Consider the following 15601-nt stretch of genomic DNA (forward strand, 5'->3'; position numbering starts at 1 on the left):
TAACTAATATCCCGTTCCATTTTCACGAATGTTATCTACCGAATTAGACTTATTACTTTCCGAAAACAACAATGGGACTGGTATCAATTAAAACCCATCATTCTAAATTTGTGTTATTTTTGCGGGAAAATGAAATCGCCAGCAAATTCGAAATTTTCTGCTTTTCTGCAGTATATTAAGGTATAAGGGAATTTTCTTCTGAGGCAAGTGCCCGTGTTTAACAACTCAGAAAGATTGTGCATAACACAGTTTCTACTGTAAAATTATTATCTGTATAAAGTAGAATCTATTATTACCACACAATATTTCAGACCTTCTTGCAATGCAGGCCTCAGACGGTTTGGCTTTTCTGCATTTTGTGTTTTGATGCAAAGAGACATTTTATCACATTGACGCCTAAAACGTTTGGGTTTTTTTACCCACTTTCTGAAGGTAAGTGAAGACACGCGTGTTGTTTAGACTGAATCAGGTTTTTTATTCAAAAATGTGTATCTATTTATTTTCCAGTAAATGACGACACAGAGAGAATATGTATCCAAGGCAACCATCCAAACTCTTCTGAGGGGAACTGGACGTTTAATGACGGGACGTTGATGACGTATTTCAATTGGGCAGACAATCAACCAACGGGAAAGCAAGAGAATGTGGAAATGTACACTGGATACAAATGGCATGATTTAGATGATACTTCAGATAAACTTTGCCTCCCAATCTGTGAAAGAAGATAAACGGGTGGATAATAAAACAAATACTAATGATCTACCAGTGCATTTAGTAAAACTACAATTTTTATCCATTTAAATAATTCACATTTATAAGAAAAGTGTTTGCGGGAATTTTATGCAGCCTTTCTTTTTACTGATAATACAATTGAGAATGGAAATGGGAAATGTGTCAAAGAGACGACAACCCGACCAAAGAGCAGACAACAGCCGTCAAAGGATCATCAATGCAGCGAGAAAAATCCCGCACCAGGAGGCATGCTTCAGCTGGACCCTAAACAAAAAAAATACTAGTTCAGTGATAATGGACGTCATACTAAACTCCGAAATATATTAAAGAAACTAAAACTAAATATCACACCAGACTAACAAAGCCCAGAGGCTCCTGAATTGGGTCATGTGAAAATATGCGGCAGGGTTAACATTATTTTTTATATCCCCTATACCTTTAGCAAATGTAGAAAAAAAACCCACACACAACAATACACACATTAAAAGAGGTGTGTCACAGTGATACTGTTTATCTTTAATTATAAACTATACAATACTATAATCTCTCTCTCTCTCTCTCTCTCTCTCTTGCCGTATGTTCCTTCTAACAAACATATATGTCCTAGTACGATTAAAGGCCTATTAAAAGACTATACTTGACTGCCATTACAAAAGAATTGTATGGTGAGAAGTCTTTATGTTCAATGAGTTGTCTTCTTGCTATTTTAACATTTTTTTCGTGTAAGACTTTGTACTGTAAATTTAGAAATGCTTGCGATGTTTACAGTATTATAATCCTGATTATTATATAATCTCAACCATTTTCATACGAACATTTACGATATATAGTATATACCGTTGTTAGTCTGTCCACGCCCGTCCGTCCGTACATCTCTCCGTCTTGCGTCAACATGTCGGGCAATAACTCAAAAACGATTTAGCCATGGAAAATATCTAAATCAAAGAATAATATAGAACTAACATCATAGAGTTACGTTTCCCTGTTAAAATTCAACTATCAGTTTAGTTTGTATTTACTTTATACTGTAAAACACCGTGCAGAACGCATCATACGAGGTATCGGATATGTTTGACACGGGATGGGGGTTTTTTGAAGCGGAGAAAAACAATTAAGGTAAGTTCACGTTTCAAAATTTTTATCTTCGAGAATTGTTAGTACCAATTAATGTGTTGCACGGACGGAACCGAACCATAATCTATTTCCAGCAAGCACAAGCAGACGTTTTGAGTATTAAGTTTTCTCTCTTTCAGTACTGCAGATTCGGAGTAATTCTTAGAGTTTTTCTTTTGCTTCTCATTCAAGTTACGATGATCTGAATTGTGAATGTATAAATGTCGTCTTATGTGTCAACATTGCGGATTGATAACATAGGGGAATCGAAAGGAAGGCTAAATAAAACGTATATGCGGCCATAGATTATACACTAAAATAACTTACTTTCGTTAGGACACTATGAACATACCCGATATCATCTATGAAACGGATAATCAATAACGGTCAACCAACTTGTGATCGCGTCCGTTTACAAAGGGGTGATTTCAACTTCACTAATTGGAACCGTTTGTTAAATAGCTTCCTTGTGAGCAGCAACTCTCTCTCAAGCAAATCATGATTGGAAATACAAGCCATGGAATATGGTTTCAACTAGGAGATATGTACTCTGTATGCAGGAGCTTCTTGAATGTTGCTACAAAGAAACGGAAAGCTAAAAGTTGGTAAGCTGAAATCATATCGTTTGTAATGAAATTGTGTTTTCAACCGACCCTCATTGTCAATTTCTAGATGTAGTTCAAGATATTAGGCGATTTGTTGTACCCTTTATCTCAATTTCGAAGTAATAGATGCGTTCAACATAGTCAACAGAGTTTGAAATATGTAGTGAGATAACATCGTCTATATAGCGTAAAGTAAAGTTGAAGGATACTACTAATTTCTTTTCTTTCTAAGAAGAAGTTCCTGTATGAAGTCAGCCTCAAGTCTAGAGACACAAGTCGGTAGGAAGAGGGCAAAATTTGTTCCCATTGGAAAGCCGATTGCTGGTTAAAATAAACTTCCTCTTAACGTCATACATATGGTGTCAATCAAGACATTAATCAACTTGTTAATGTCAGTTTCAGAGAAGTTTTTGTTCGAATCAGAGTTTTGTTTTACAAAGATCTATCTATCTCTTCCTAAGACAAGATGCTAATATCTACGTTGTCCAGGATTTTTTATGAAATAAAGCAGGATCAACTCGTACAATTACCCATGAAACACCTATCCACCAAAGTTAAAATGAAGTGGATGTAAGCAATTATTGGAAACACAGAGTAGACGATGAAGGGTATTTATTATCCATGACAAATAAAATGACATCAAGTACAGATCCGAGAGTATTCTCAGTTTCTAACAGCAAGTTCAAAGTAAATACAAGTAACAACTAATATAAAAGCTACGTTTATCAAAGACTGAAATATCAGTCAGTACAAATTCAACATCCAATGGATTTAGAAAAAAGACGTCATTTATAGTCGACAAAAAACATGTCCTAGTACAATGCCAAAATATAGGTGTCGACACATGGTAGTACCGTTAAAGTACATGTGTGTATAACAATTATGTATACGATGGTTCTTGTTTACTGATAATCAAATCAATATTTATACCAATACAATTTCGTTACAGAAAATCTTAATTTTTTAACGAAACAATTATCATCAAGAAAACGGTAAGTGTTTTTGATATTGTCAATTGAATGGAATTTAGATGTGTCTTTTCTCGGTTTGGCCATAAAATGTGCTTGGTCCTCTTCTTATTTTGCGGAATATCTCATATTTGCAAGTATTAGTTTCGGAACACAGAAATTGAATGTGAAAATAATCAAAGGCACTAATAAACTGATTAATGATGTTCCAGAATAGAAGTCGATACTTTCTTGAAATTGTATATGCAAAAAATAAAATCACAAAAAAATACAAAACGGTTAGTCCTAAATCAAATGGCGAAATCAAAAGCTCAAACTCGTAAAACGAATTGATAACAACTGTCATATTCCTGACTTGAGTAGAATAGTAAACAAAGGTACCAGGATTTTATAATTTATAATAATAGTATAATTTAGTACGCCAGACGCGCGTTTCGTCTACATATGACTCATATCAAAATATTACTAAAGCTAAACAAGTAAAAAGTTCATTGAGGATTCAAAATTCCAGAAAATTGTGCCAAATGCGGCTAAGGTAATCTATGCCTTGGATAAGAAAATCCTTAGTTTTTCGAAAAGTTCAGAGTTTTGTAAACAGGAAATTTATAAAAATGACCACATTATTGATATTCATGTCAACACCGAAGTGTTGACTACTGGGCTGTTGAAACCCTCGGGGACGAAACGTCCACCAGCAGTGGCATCGACCCAGTGGTGTAAATAGTTATCAAAGGTACCAGGATTATAATATAGTACGCCAGACGCGCGTTTCGTCTACACAAGATTCATCAGTGACGCTCTTATCAAAAAATTAATAAAGCCAAACAAGTAAAAAGTTTAAGAGCATTGAGGATCCAAAATTCCAAAAAATTGTGCCAAATACCGCTAAGGTAAATCTATGTCTGGGATAAGAAAATCCTTAATTTTTCGAAAAGTTCAAAGTTTTGTAAACAGGAAATTTATAAAAAATGACCACATTATTGATATTCATGTCAACACCGAAGTGTTGACTACTGGGCTGGTGATACCCTCGGGGACGAAACGTCCACCAGCATTGATGGATTCATCCTGGTTTATAGCTAGCTAAACTTATCTGTTGTATAAAGGTCACATACATGTACATTTCCATTATATTTGACAACGATGTGTGAAAAAAAACAAAAAGACATAATAGGTAAAAAAATTTATGAAAACAAACTTTCACCATGACACAACAACACTAGGATTACAGAGCCACACAATTGTATAAGGTGCGCTCGACTTTAGTGACTCAGAACCAGTTTTTTTTTTTATTTTAAGGTTGTTTATCACTTTTATAAACAATAAATGCTAGCACATCATAGAAAACTAAGTTAGAAATTTATGTTTAAAATTTTATAACAAAAATCTCTGTTTTGAATCTAGTGGATTTTCTACACAAATCTTGGTTTTATTTGCACACAATCCCCTTTGTATAATAAATACAATTACACAATAGTTATCAAAGGTACCAGGACAGTAATTATAATACTTTGCACGAAGTTTCCCTTTGGTATATGTACAAAATGAACCATCTCTATTATACATTATTTTTTGCTGTTTTGATACTATTGCAATTTGAAAATTTCGTAATGCACATGGCTACAGAAGTAGTCATACACCTTACATTTATGCAAGTGGATTTTTGTTAATTTTCATTATGTTTTAAAAGAAAAGTAGGGGAAAATAAATGTGTTATCGGGCTCAAAGATCTTGCATTTGGTGGTGGATCATATTACAATTTGAGTTATCTCCCATTTAACAGGAGAAACCAAAATATAAAATTGAGAATGGAAATGGGGAATGTGTCAAAGAGACAACAACCCAACCATATAATAAACAACAGCAGAAGGTCACCAACAGGTCTTCAATGCAGGGATAAGTTCCCGCACCCGGAGGCGTCCTTCAGCTGGCCCCCAAACAAATATATAAACTAGTTCAGTGATAATGAACGCCATACTAAGCTCAAAATTGTAAACAAGAAACTATAATTAAAAATAATACAAGACTTACAAAGACCAGAGGCTCCTGACTCGGGACAGGCGCAAAAATGCGGCGGGGTTAAACATGTTTATGAGTTCTCAACCCTCCCCCCATACCTCTAGCCAATGTAGAAAAGTAAACGCATAACAATACGCACATTAAAAATCAGTTCCAGAGAAGCCCGAGTCTGATGTCAGAAGATATTACCAGAGAAAATAAACAAAATGACAATAATACATAAATAACAACAGACTACTAGCAGTTAACTGACATGCCAGCTCCAGACTTCAATTAAACTGACTGAAAGATTATGTCTTCATCATATGAATATAAGACACAATCCTTCCCGTTAGGAGTTAGGTACCATACCATCATAACATATTTGAAAAGAACATAACCCGTGTCATGCCAACAACTGTTTTTTTTAAGTACTGATAGCTTTATGAAACAATAATTGTACAAAGGCAACTATTAATAAAAAAAAGTAAAATCACAAAAATACTGTACTCCGCGGAAAATTCAAAACGGAAAGTTCCTAATCAAATATAAAACACTCATCAGTGACGCTGGAATAAAACAAATGTTTAAAAGGCCAAATATAGTACGAAGTTGAAGAGCATTGAGGACCAAAAATTCCTAAAAGTTTTGCCAAAAACAGCTAAGGTAATCTATTCATAAGGTAGAAAAGCCTTAGCTTTTTTCAAAAAAATCAAAGTTTAGTTAACAGTTAATTTATAATTATGAACACATTAATGATTACTCAAGTCAACAAATAAGTGCTGACTACTGGACTGGTGATACCCTCGGGGAAATAAATCTCCACCAGCAGTGGCATCGACCCAGTGGTTGCAAATTAACTCATCATAGATACCAGGATTAAAATTTCATATTTACTCCAGACTCGCGTTTCGTCTATAAAAGACTCATCAGTGACGCTCGAATCAAAAAATGTTTAAAAGGCCAACAAAGTACGAAGTTGAAGAGTATTGAGGACCAAACATTCCTAAAAGTTTTGCCAAATACAGCTAAGGTAGTCTATTCCTAAGGTAGAAAAGCCTTAGTTTTTCAAAAAATCCAAAGTTTAGTTAACAGTTTATTTATAATTATTAACACACCAATGATTACTCAAGTTAAGGACATTTGTCAATTGATCCTTATAAGAACTATAAGCCTAGAAAGACCATCTTTATTGATTTAAAGTTATATTTTCAGTCACTATGATAGACAGAAGGAAACTTTGAAAGGCAAAGAAAGAGGGGCAAAATATACCAGAGTGACACTTAAACTCATAGCTCGAAAAAAAATTTACAACGCCATGGCTAAAAAAGCAAATGACAAACAGTCAAATAATAGTACACATGACACAACATAGAAAACTTAGAAAAATAAAGACTAAGCAAAACGAACCCTACCTAAATTGGGGGCGATCTCAGGTGCTCCGAAAGGTAAACAGATCCTGCTCATCATATTACTCCCGTCGTGTGGCTCCTCTTTAATCCAACTTTAGCAGTGATGGGGCTGTGCCGTACTAAATCATTGATCCAAACGGTTATTTACTTTCTCTCCAGTTTTTGTCATCTACTTTACGGACAATTCTAATTTAATAGTATAGAGACGTCATGCAAAATTAACAGATAGCATCATTTCAATGCTATTAAACTTCCTACTTTGTTGTGTGTTTTTTTCGGTTTTTTTCGGGCGGCACTACGTAGACCTTTTCGAAACAAAACGCGCGTCAAGCACACACAAATCCAATCACTTTATCTTTTATGAGTTAATTCGACAAGTTGAATGTTCACCGTTTCGTACACCGGATATATTTTTGTAGTTTCTTTCATATTCATACCATTGTCTATTCCCTTTGAATTTTGCAACGTCTCACAGTGAGAGTTGCCTGGTTAATGACGTCACTTAAATTGATTACATTCAGGCAAACTAGATCATTCTATTCAGAAAATAAACTGGTCTTTACAAAAGAATTAAAATGTCATCGGCGAAGTTTGACAGACTAGCCAGGTATCAGGCAAGTATTTGAGAATGTTGTTCATTTTTTTAGCACTTTCGTAGAGAAAGCACATATTTGTTTATTAAGGGATATTAATACAAAAAAGAACAAATCAGGAGATTACGGAGCAATTAATTATACCAGTCAATCGACCAGCATCTGATTGTTTGAGGGATTTTAGGATAGTATATACAGTTAGAGTCTTTATGTATATATATAAAAAAAAGAGTTAATTGTCGTTTGAAAATATGGAAAAAAATGACTTGTAATCTAATCAGTATTTTATGGTCCAGTTATGGCAAATGGATTCCGTATATATCAGATCGATACAGTTTTCATGTAATTATGAAAGCATTTGGATATAAAAGAGGAACGAAAGATACAACAGCTTCATACTTCAATCAACTAAGATCAGGACTTGTTCTTTAAATATGTAATTTATTAACTTCAGTTTTGATCCAAGACTTTTATTAAAAAGATTATACTTTTTATAAATATCTTAATATTTAGAAACAGACAAAAATAATGTTCCGCCCAGTATATGTAATTCTATTTTATGTTTCGTCATGTTTTTCAATGGAGATACGTTTTGCGCAACACAATAATATTTTTGATGGAAGATATGAAATCACTGGTTCACTTGAAAACCACCATACTACATCTTTGATAGAATGTAATATGAAATGTTCTTTCAACAAAGAATGTTTAACATTTTATTACAATTCGTTGATACAACAATGTATTTTACATCGTGACTCGTATACACTACCATCAAGAATGGCGACAGGATGGAAATTGTACTACACCAATGATGGTAAGTGTTATATATATTTAATTGAAATTTGTTTTTTAAAACATGATGATTTTGCGCCGGCTACATCGAAACATTTTTCTTTGTGCATTTACAAAAGGCGGTAACAAAATTTCAGTAATTTCGTTAACGATGTATTTCAACTTTTAATAAAGAGTTTAAAAAACAAAAAAGTTGATTTTTAAGTCTGAATTGAAACAATGATTAAATTTAATCTTATGACAATATAACAACATCATCCCAAAGTACCGTTTCTTTAATACGTTGATGTACGAAAGAAAGCGACATAGTACTGTGATAGAAAAACGATGTAGGACAGAATGGCACAACGGACCGTGACACAACAAAGTAGATAAATAGAAAGGCACATAATACTCACCATGTCAGTTGAAATATAAGTATAAAGCAGACCTTCTAATTTCGATAGTATTAGATATCAAGTTCGCTAGGATATAGAAAATGCAAGCACTTTATAAAATGTGAGTTATTACGCTAAAGAACATCGTCACGAACATTGCTTTTTTCTCAAAGTAAATTCGTTAAAGAATTTCAAATCTCCGCGGAACTAGAAACACAAAACAAATGTGAGATTTACCTAAACGCAGGGATTGCTTAAAAACATGATCAACAATATATTGTTTATGTATATGTCATGCTAGAAAAGCGAATTGAAAACATTTCATAAGGACTTGATAACCTGATGATCAACTAACCAAAAGGAAAGTAAACTAAATTATATATAGATCCGATTGACAAATGGACACAAAATATGATTCTAGATTTATGCATTATGCTTATATAAAAATTTTCTTATCGCCGGATGAATCTAATTTAGCGGAATATATAAGAAATATTCGCATTGTCGATGATGTATTTGCCGCCATGCATGAAGTAATCCCGGAATGAACTTACGTAAATCACCTAAGCTAGTCACCACTGTAATCCTCGAAATACAACACAATTCAGGAGATCAGTGGAAATTTTGTTTGGGATAACTAGTACTCAGTCACATACTGTAACTAAATAAAACTAATATGATATCATATTCTGCATAGGCAACTCCGTCACCACCACTACCCAAAGTACAATAAATAATAAGGAGTCGCAGGTGTTATTTGGACACTAAAATGCAAGGGTTACTCTGAATTGACATTTGTTTTATGACGCGTGATATCTTGTTTATGAAATCGTAGGAGTTTTGCTATTTTTTTGAGATTTAGATTTAATCTATTTGTAAGTATATCATATACAAAACATTCCATTTAAACAGCTACAGAATATTCAGTAAAGAACCATTTACTTTATTTTTACATTTTAGAATATAACGATGAGAGTAAGTTTACGTTAGCGACTACATAATATTTATTTATTTGTTTATTTCGATTTTGAATTAAATATTCATTTGTGTTTTATGTCTGTGATGTATGTTTACACAATTTAAGCTTCTGGATACTTATTATTTAAAATAAATTATTGTCACGTGAATATAATATGTCAATATAACAGAACTATAAACCACTGTTATATACTAGGAGGTTTAGCTAGTAGTAAAAACCAGGTTTAATCCACAATTTTCATACAGGAATCTGACTATTGTCGCTCCTTTTATTGATAAAGTTTAATTTTGTCAGTTTTTTTGGACTTTACCTTTTGAATATTTCTTGGAATTCGGTATTTTTGTTATACTTTTTTCGTACATTTTCTTTGTTATCAGATGTTATAATCATTACTGCTTCAAGACCATGGGTATTTGGATTTGGAAGACATTGGCTTATTTTTTTTGGCTGGCTAATGATTAATAGTTGTATAAAAGATCGAAACTTCGTCTATATGCTTTTTTTGTTTTTCTTTGTTCACATATTTGTTTGTTTTTATAGTGATTATGATTAACACAATAATGTTTGCTGTACTCCTAATTTTGACATTTTTACCTTTTATGTTTGTTTTGTTCACACATTGTCGTCAATATAAAGGACTTTTTATGCGACTGACATACAATTGAAAGGTTTAGCTAGCTATAAATCAAGATTAAGTCAACAGTTTTCTACATATCAAGGTTTGTTTAAAAAAAAGAATAGATGTCTTTGTGAATTTATAGAAACGAAATTTTCCAGTTGTGCTTTCAACTATGACATTTAGTTCTGAATCATAAAACGGCTAACAAGATATCTGTATTATTTCAAATAGTAAAGAGCCTAATCTAAAACATACATGTGAGTAACAAATGTCCCTCATTATCAGTATAATTAACTCATCATATATACCAGGACTAAACTACATTTGGAGAACATCCATGTATTGCTCTTGTATATTACCAAGAACTCACAACTTCAATACTTTAAATACAAAATAAAGCATCAAATTTCTCTTTAAAGTAAGAGCGAATGACACAAAAAAAGTGCAGTTTTGGGTGTTGAGGGGTCGAGCAATAGGATACTAGTATATAGTCTAATCTTGTTAATTATTACGTTCTTTAATTACCTGTCTATAAAACCATTGTAAATGTGTTGTCTATTTATTATATTATTCCTTACAAAATGAGTGTAGGTATAAAAATATTATGTTTATGTGAAGGGGCTTTGCTAATATGCTTGGTCTATATGCCATTTTTTGCTTCTTTGTTACATATTTGTTTGTTTTTATAGTGATAAAGTTAATAACACAATGTTGACTGCTTTACCTCTATTTGTGACATTTTTACCTATTATGTCTGTTTGTTTTGTTCACACATCATTGTCAATGTAGTGTAATTTGATGCGACTGTCATACAAGTGAGAAGTTAAGCTAGCTTTAAAACAAGTCTTTATCAACCATTTTCTACCTAAGAAAATTGCCTGTACCAAGTCAGGAATATGACAGTTGAAATCCATTCGCTTGATGTGCTTGATCTTTTAATTTTTCCATTTCATTAGAGACTTTCCTTTTTGAATTTTCCTCTGAGTCCAGTATTTTAATAATTTTACTTTGTAAAGTTTAGATGTTTAGTGTAAAGAAATAAACGGATTTTCATGTTTCCTTTTTTGTGTAAATATCTAACGAAAGAAAAGTCCAATAAGGATTTTTGATGGTCTTTAATCTCCAAGTTCGTGTATCCAGTGGAAAGAAATGTGGATTCCCAGTTATGCTGTGAATGTTAAGTTTGGTAGAGATAAATTCTTAAAAATGATGTTTGCTTATAACCAATATTGTTTAAGACTTTGACTACTGAACGAACTACATACTTGTTATGAAGAACCTAAAGTAAATAAACTCATCATAGATACCAGGACTAAATTTTATATTTACGCCAGGCGCGTTTCGTCTACAATAGACTCATCAGTGACGCTCGAATCCACAAAAGTATAAAAAAAAAAAGGCAAATAAAGTACAAAGTTGAAGAGCATTGAGATCCAAAATTCCTAAAAGTGTTGCCAAATACAGCTAAGGTAACATAAAGTTCTTGCTCCAGTGAATGAATAAAATCATTATCAAACCAGTTGATGGGTTGCAGATTGTGATATTTCAGGTCTTTGTCAATTGTCTAAGTAATTCATTGTGCACTATGCCAAGACCGCCATTATTAATATGACAAGCTGGACTATATTTATATGGAACTATGAAAAGCAATAGAGATGTTTTGAATTTATATTTCTGTGAGTAAAATTCCATAGATTCTATCTTTTGTATCTCTTGTCACATTCTGCTGAAATCATGTTTTGAGCATCTGCGCTGGTACCTTGCTAGTGTCTACAAAAAGTATAACCTTTGTTATGGTACTGGTATGTTTAACACCACGTGACTTAAAACCCTTTGGTTTGAATATACACAATTTACAAAGCATTATGTAAACATTTCTACAGGACTTTGAGGTTTTCGTCTCAATTTATTTGTTTCAGGAAGTGGCAGATGTCCTTCTACAGATGGATTTATGTATTACAAGAGGCTAGATTTGTGCTTCAATATAAATTCACCGATGCAAATTAACTTCCCTGTCATCAAATCCTTTTGCAGTCACATGAGTGCTGAGCTGATACGGATAGATTCATCTGACAAACAACAGTTTATTGAATTCATCACAGGTAGAACATATATTTACAATTTTCTTTTTTAACAAAACTGTAAGTGAAATCGTGTTTTGATATCAACTACACAACTTTTTGTCAGATCTATTTGCATGATAATCAGAAGATGTGGAATGATTGTCAATGAGCCTACTATTCAGCGAACAAATTAGGTAGATTAGACAACAGTAAATCACCATACGGCCTTCAACGAGCTACCTCCTAGTAAGCGTTAAATGTCCAAGAATAGAGAAATATAAAACTATACAACGATCTGGTTTATGCATAAAACAATATACGATTACGTTTAAGGTTGTCAAAACAATTCCTGATCATGAATTACAGGCTCTTGAATACATAATTGTTGGAGTTAAGACTTGAACATGATTTCTGGGTCAAACTCTTCGCATATCCTGGAACAGTTGTAGAACAACAAAAGAACATTTCTATAAAAGTAAGTTCAAAGGGACTTATTTCATCAGATAGATACAAAGCACAAATAGAAAACAAATAAAAAAGCACAGACATAAGACACATAAATACACAGCCAACAACCAATTGGTGTAGCATAAAGACGTCATGAAAAGTTTTAAAAAAAACCTAGTGCAATATCGAAATATAGGTATTGAATGTAAGCTTGGTTGAATCAGTTGTGGTTGTATGTTTGTAATGTATAATTGCACAGTTTTCGATTTGCTTACCAACATTTGACGATATAACAGAACTATACACAACTGTGATACAAGAAGGAGGTATAAGTGCCTATATAACCAGGTTCTACATACCATGTCTTTAATGTGTCTATACCAAGTCAAGAATATAACAGATGTTTTATTCGTTCTGTTGGTTAATATAGTCGAGCTTGTTTTTGTATGTTTTGTCAGGTTTTATGGACTTTTTAGATTTAACATTGGAATTCGGTATTCTTCTTAATTCCATTTTATACAGTCACCAAATCACAAAATTAAGACCTTGGGTTTTACGCGGGTGAAGGTAGATTCTAAAACATTTCTTACTTAGGTGTTTATAGCTACACTGTAATAGAAAAGGGGGTATTTTTTTTACATTTCTGCCCTATGTTTCTGTACCAAGTCGAGCTATTTCCTGATGTTTGTTATTTTGAAATTTTGTGTTCAAGTCTATTTTAATGACACATGTTTAGTCCTTTATGGGTTCATTTAAAATACATATATAATTGAGCAATGGATGTGGTTGTTAAATTTGATATATACTTTTCTGTGCTTCATTGTTAAATATTTGTTAGTTTTTGTTCTAATTGAGATTGTGACACGGTGACTGCTGTACCCCTATTTTGACAGTTTTACCTGTTATACCTGTTTTGTTCACGCATCATTGTAAATATAAAAGAATTTAATGCGAATGTCAAACAAGTGAGAGGTTTAGCGCTATAAAATCAGGGTTAATCCACCATTTTCTATATTTGAAAATGCATGTACTTAGTCACGAATATGACAGTTGTCATCTATTCGTTTGATGTGTTTTATCATTTGATTTTCCCATTTGATTAGGGACTTTTCTTTCGAATTTTCCTCGAAGTTCAGTATTGTGATTTTACTTTAAACCAATAATAGTAAATGGAAAATAAAACTGCAAAAAAATATTATACATTTACTGTTCCTGGCTTGGTATAGGGACATACATAATGTGGTGAGTTTTTATATTTTGAGATTTTCATCGTTCCCTTAATCGTAGTCGGTGTTTATAAGAACAAACTGTGCAAATCAGTTCGAATGTGAATGGACAATTTATTGGGTATTTTATATCATTGGTTAAGAAAAGGAAAGGTATTTGTTGCTGTGCAACATATTTGTTTTTCGTTTATCATTTTGTAAATAAACCAGGCCGTTAGTTTTCTCGTTTGAATTGTTTTAAATTTGTCGTTTTATGGCCTTTTATAGCTGACTATGCAGTATTGGTACTGCTTAGTGTTGAAGGTCGTACAGTGAACTAAAATTTAATATGTTAATTTCTCTGTCATTTTGGTCTCTGATGCATATTAAGGGGAAATCATCTTTATGACAGCTGAGCTGTGAACCCGTAGACTGTAAAATTTACCTGTAATCCGACCCTGCTTGCCAGGTTATGCTCCCAATTATATACATAATTTCGTACATTTCACACAAGTCGTTGTAGAGGAAATGCAGAATCCACTCACATTCTAGTCCTGTGCACCGAGGTTCTTGTTTAGACTGTTACTAGGTGAAATATTTAAGAAATAATTCATGGGGCTTCAATATCGTGATTTGACCACGGGTTGGCCTATTTATGACACATATTTTACCCTGACCGATAGCGAGGGGTAAAATATCGGCATAAAGGGCCAACCCGTGGTAAAATCACGATATATTCAAGCCCCCATGAGTTATTTCGATTCTAATAGGACAAATACGGCAATTATTTTGGATCGAAACACTCTAGGTGGAGACAAGTATTTGCCGTTCCCATAAATAAACACACTATTAAATTGGCGTAAAAGAACGGAGCAAACTGCTTAAACTATTTACAAAAACGCAATTAGATAGTTTTGGATGAATTTCAATGATAATTTACTTATATATCTCAAATATAAAAAAAACATATGGCTTATAACACATTTCAGCATCGATTGTTGACATTTCCTTTTTGTTATATTTTTTCTCACAAGCGTGTATTTTTCCCATAAAATGCTTATATTCTTGCGTCATTGTTCTATGACGTCGGGAAGCTCATTCATAAAAAACCATATGACGTGGGAGTGCGATCGGAACAGCCAAAACAATATATTCATATTTTACCACGGGTGTGTACTCAAAACGTTTGAAGGACGTCATGTTAGAATGGTTCTTAGTTTTCGTTCAGTTTGGGGTCACTGCAGAATGAAACATACAAAAAAATATTTTCGCATTGAAAGAAAACGGAAAGACAAATACCAGTTTACAATAAGCTCATCATAGATACCAGGATTGAAGTTTTATATTTGCGCGAGACACGCGTTTCGTCTATAAAAGACGCATCAGTGACACTCGAATCAATTATGTTAAAAAGTGCAAATAACGTACGAAGTTGAAGAGCTAACAAAATACTTAATAAAAAATACTGAGCAACACGAACCGAACCCTAACAATAAATGAGAAAGTTAGCAGGTTATTGGTTTTTATGAGATGTCCAGGTATTAATGATAGAGTCATGTCTCATCATCGTGTTTCCTTTCAGTTGTAAAGGCTTTTTTAAGCCCAACCTTCGATAGTAGAGGTGGCATTATGTTTTCTGGTCTGTGCGTCCGTTCGTTCGTCCTTCCGTCTGTCCTTCCGTCCGTTCGTCCCGCC

The sequence above is a fragment of the Mytilus edulis genome, chromosome 1 (genome assembly GCF_963676685.1).
Source record: "Mytilus edulis chromosome 1, xbMytEdul2.2, whole genome shotgun sequence".
NCBI lineage: Eukaryota > Metazoa > Mollusca > Bivalvia > Mytilida > Mytilidae > Mytilus > Mytilus edulis.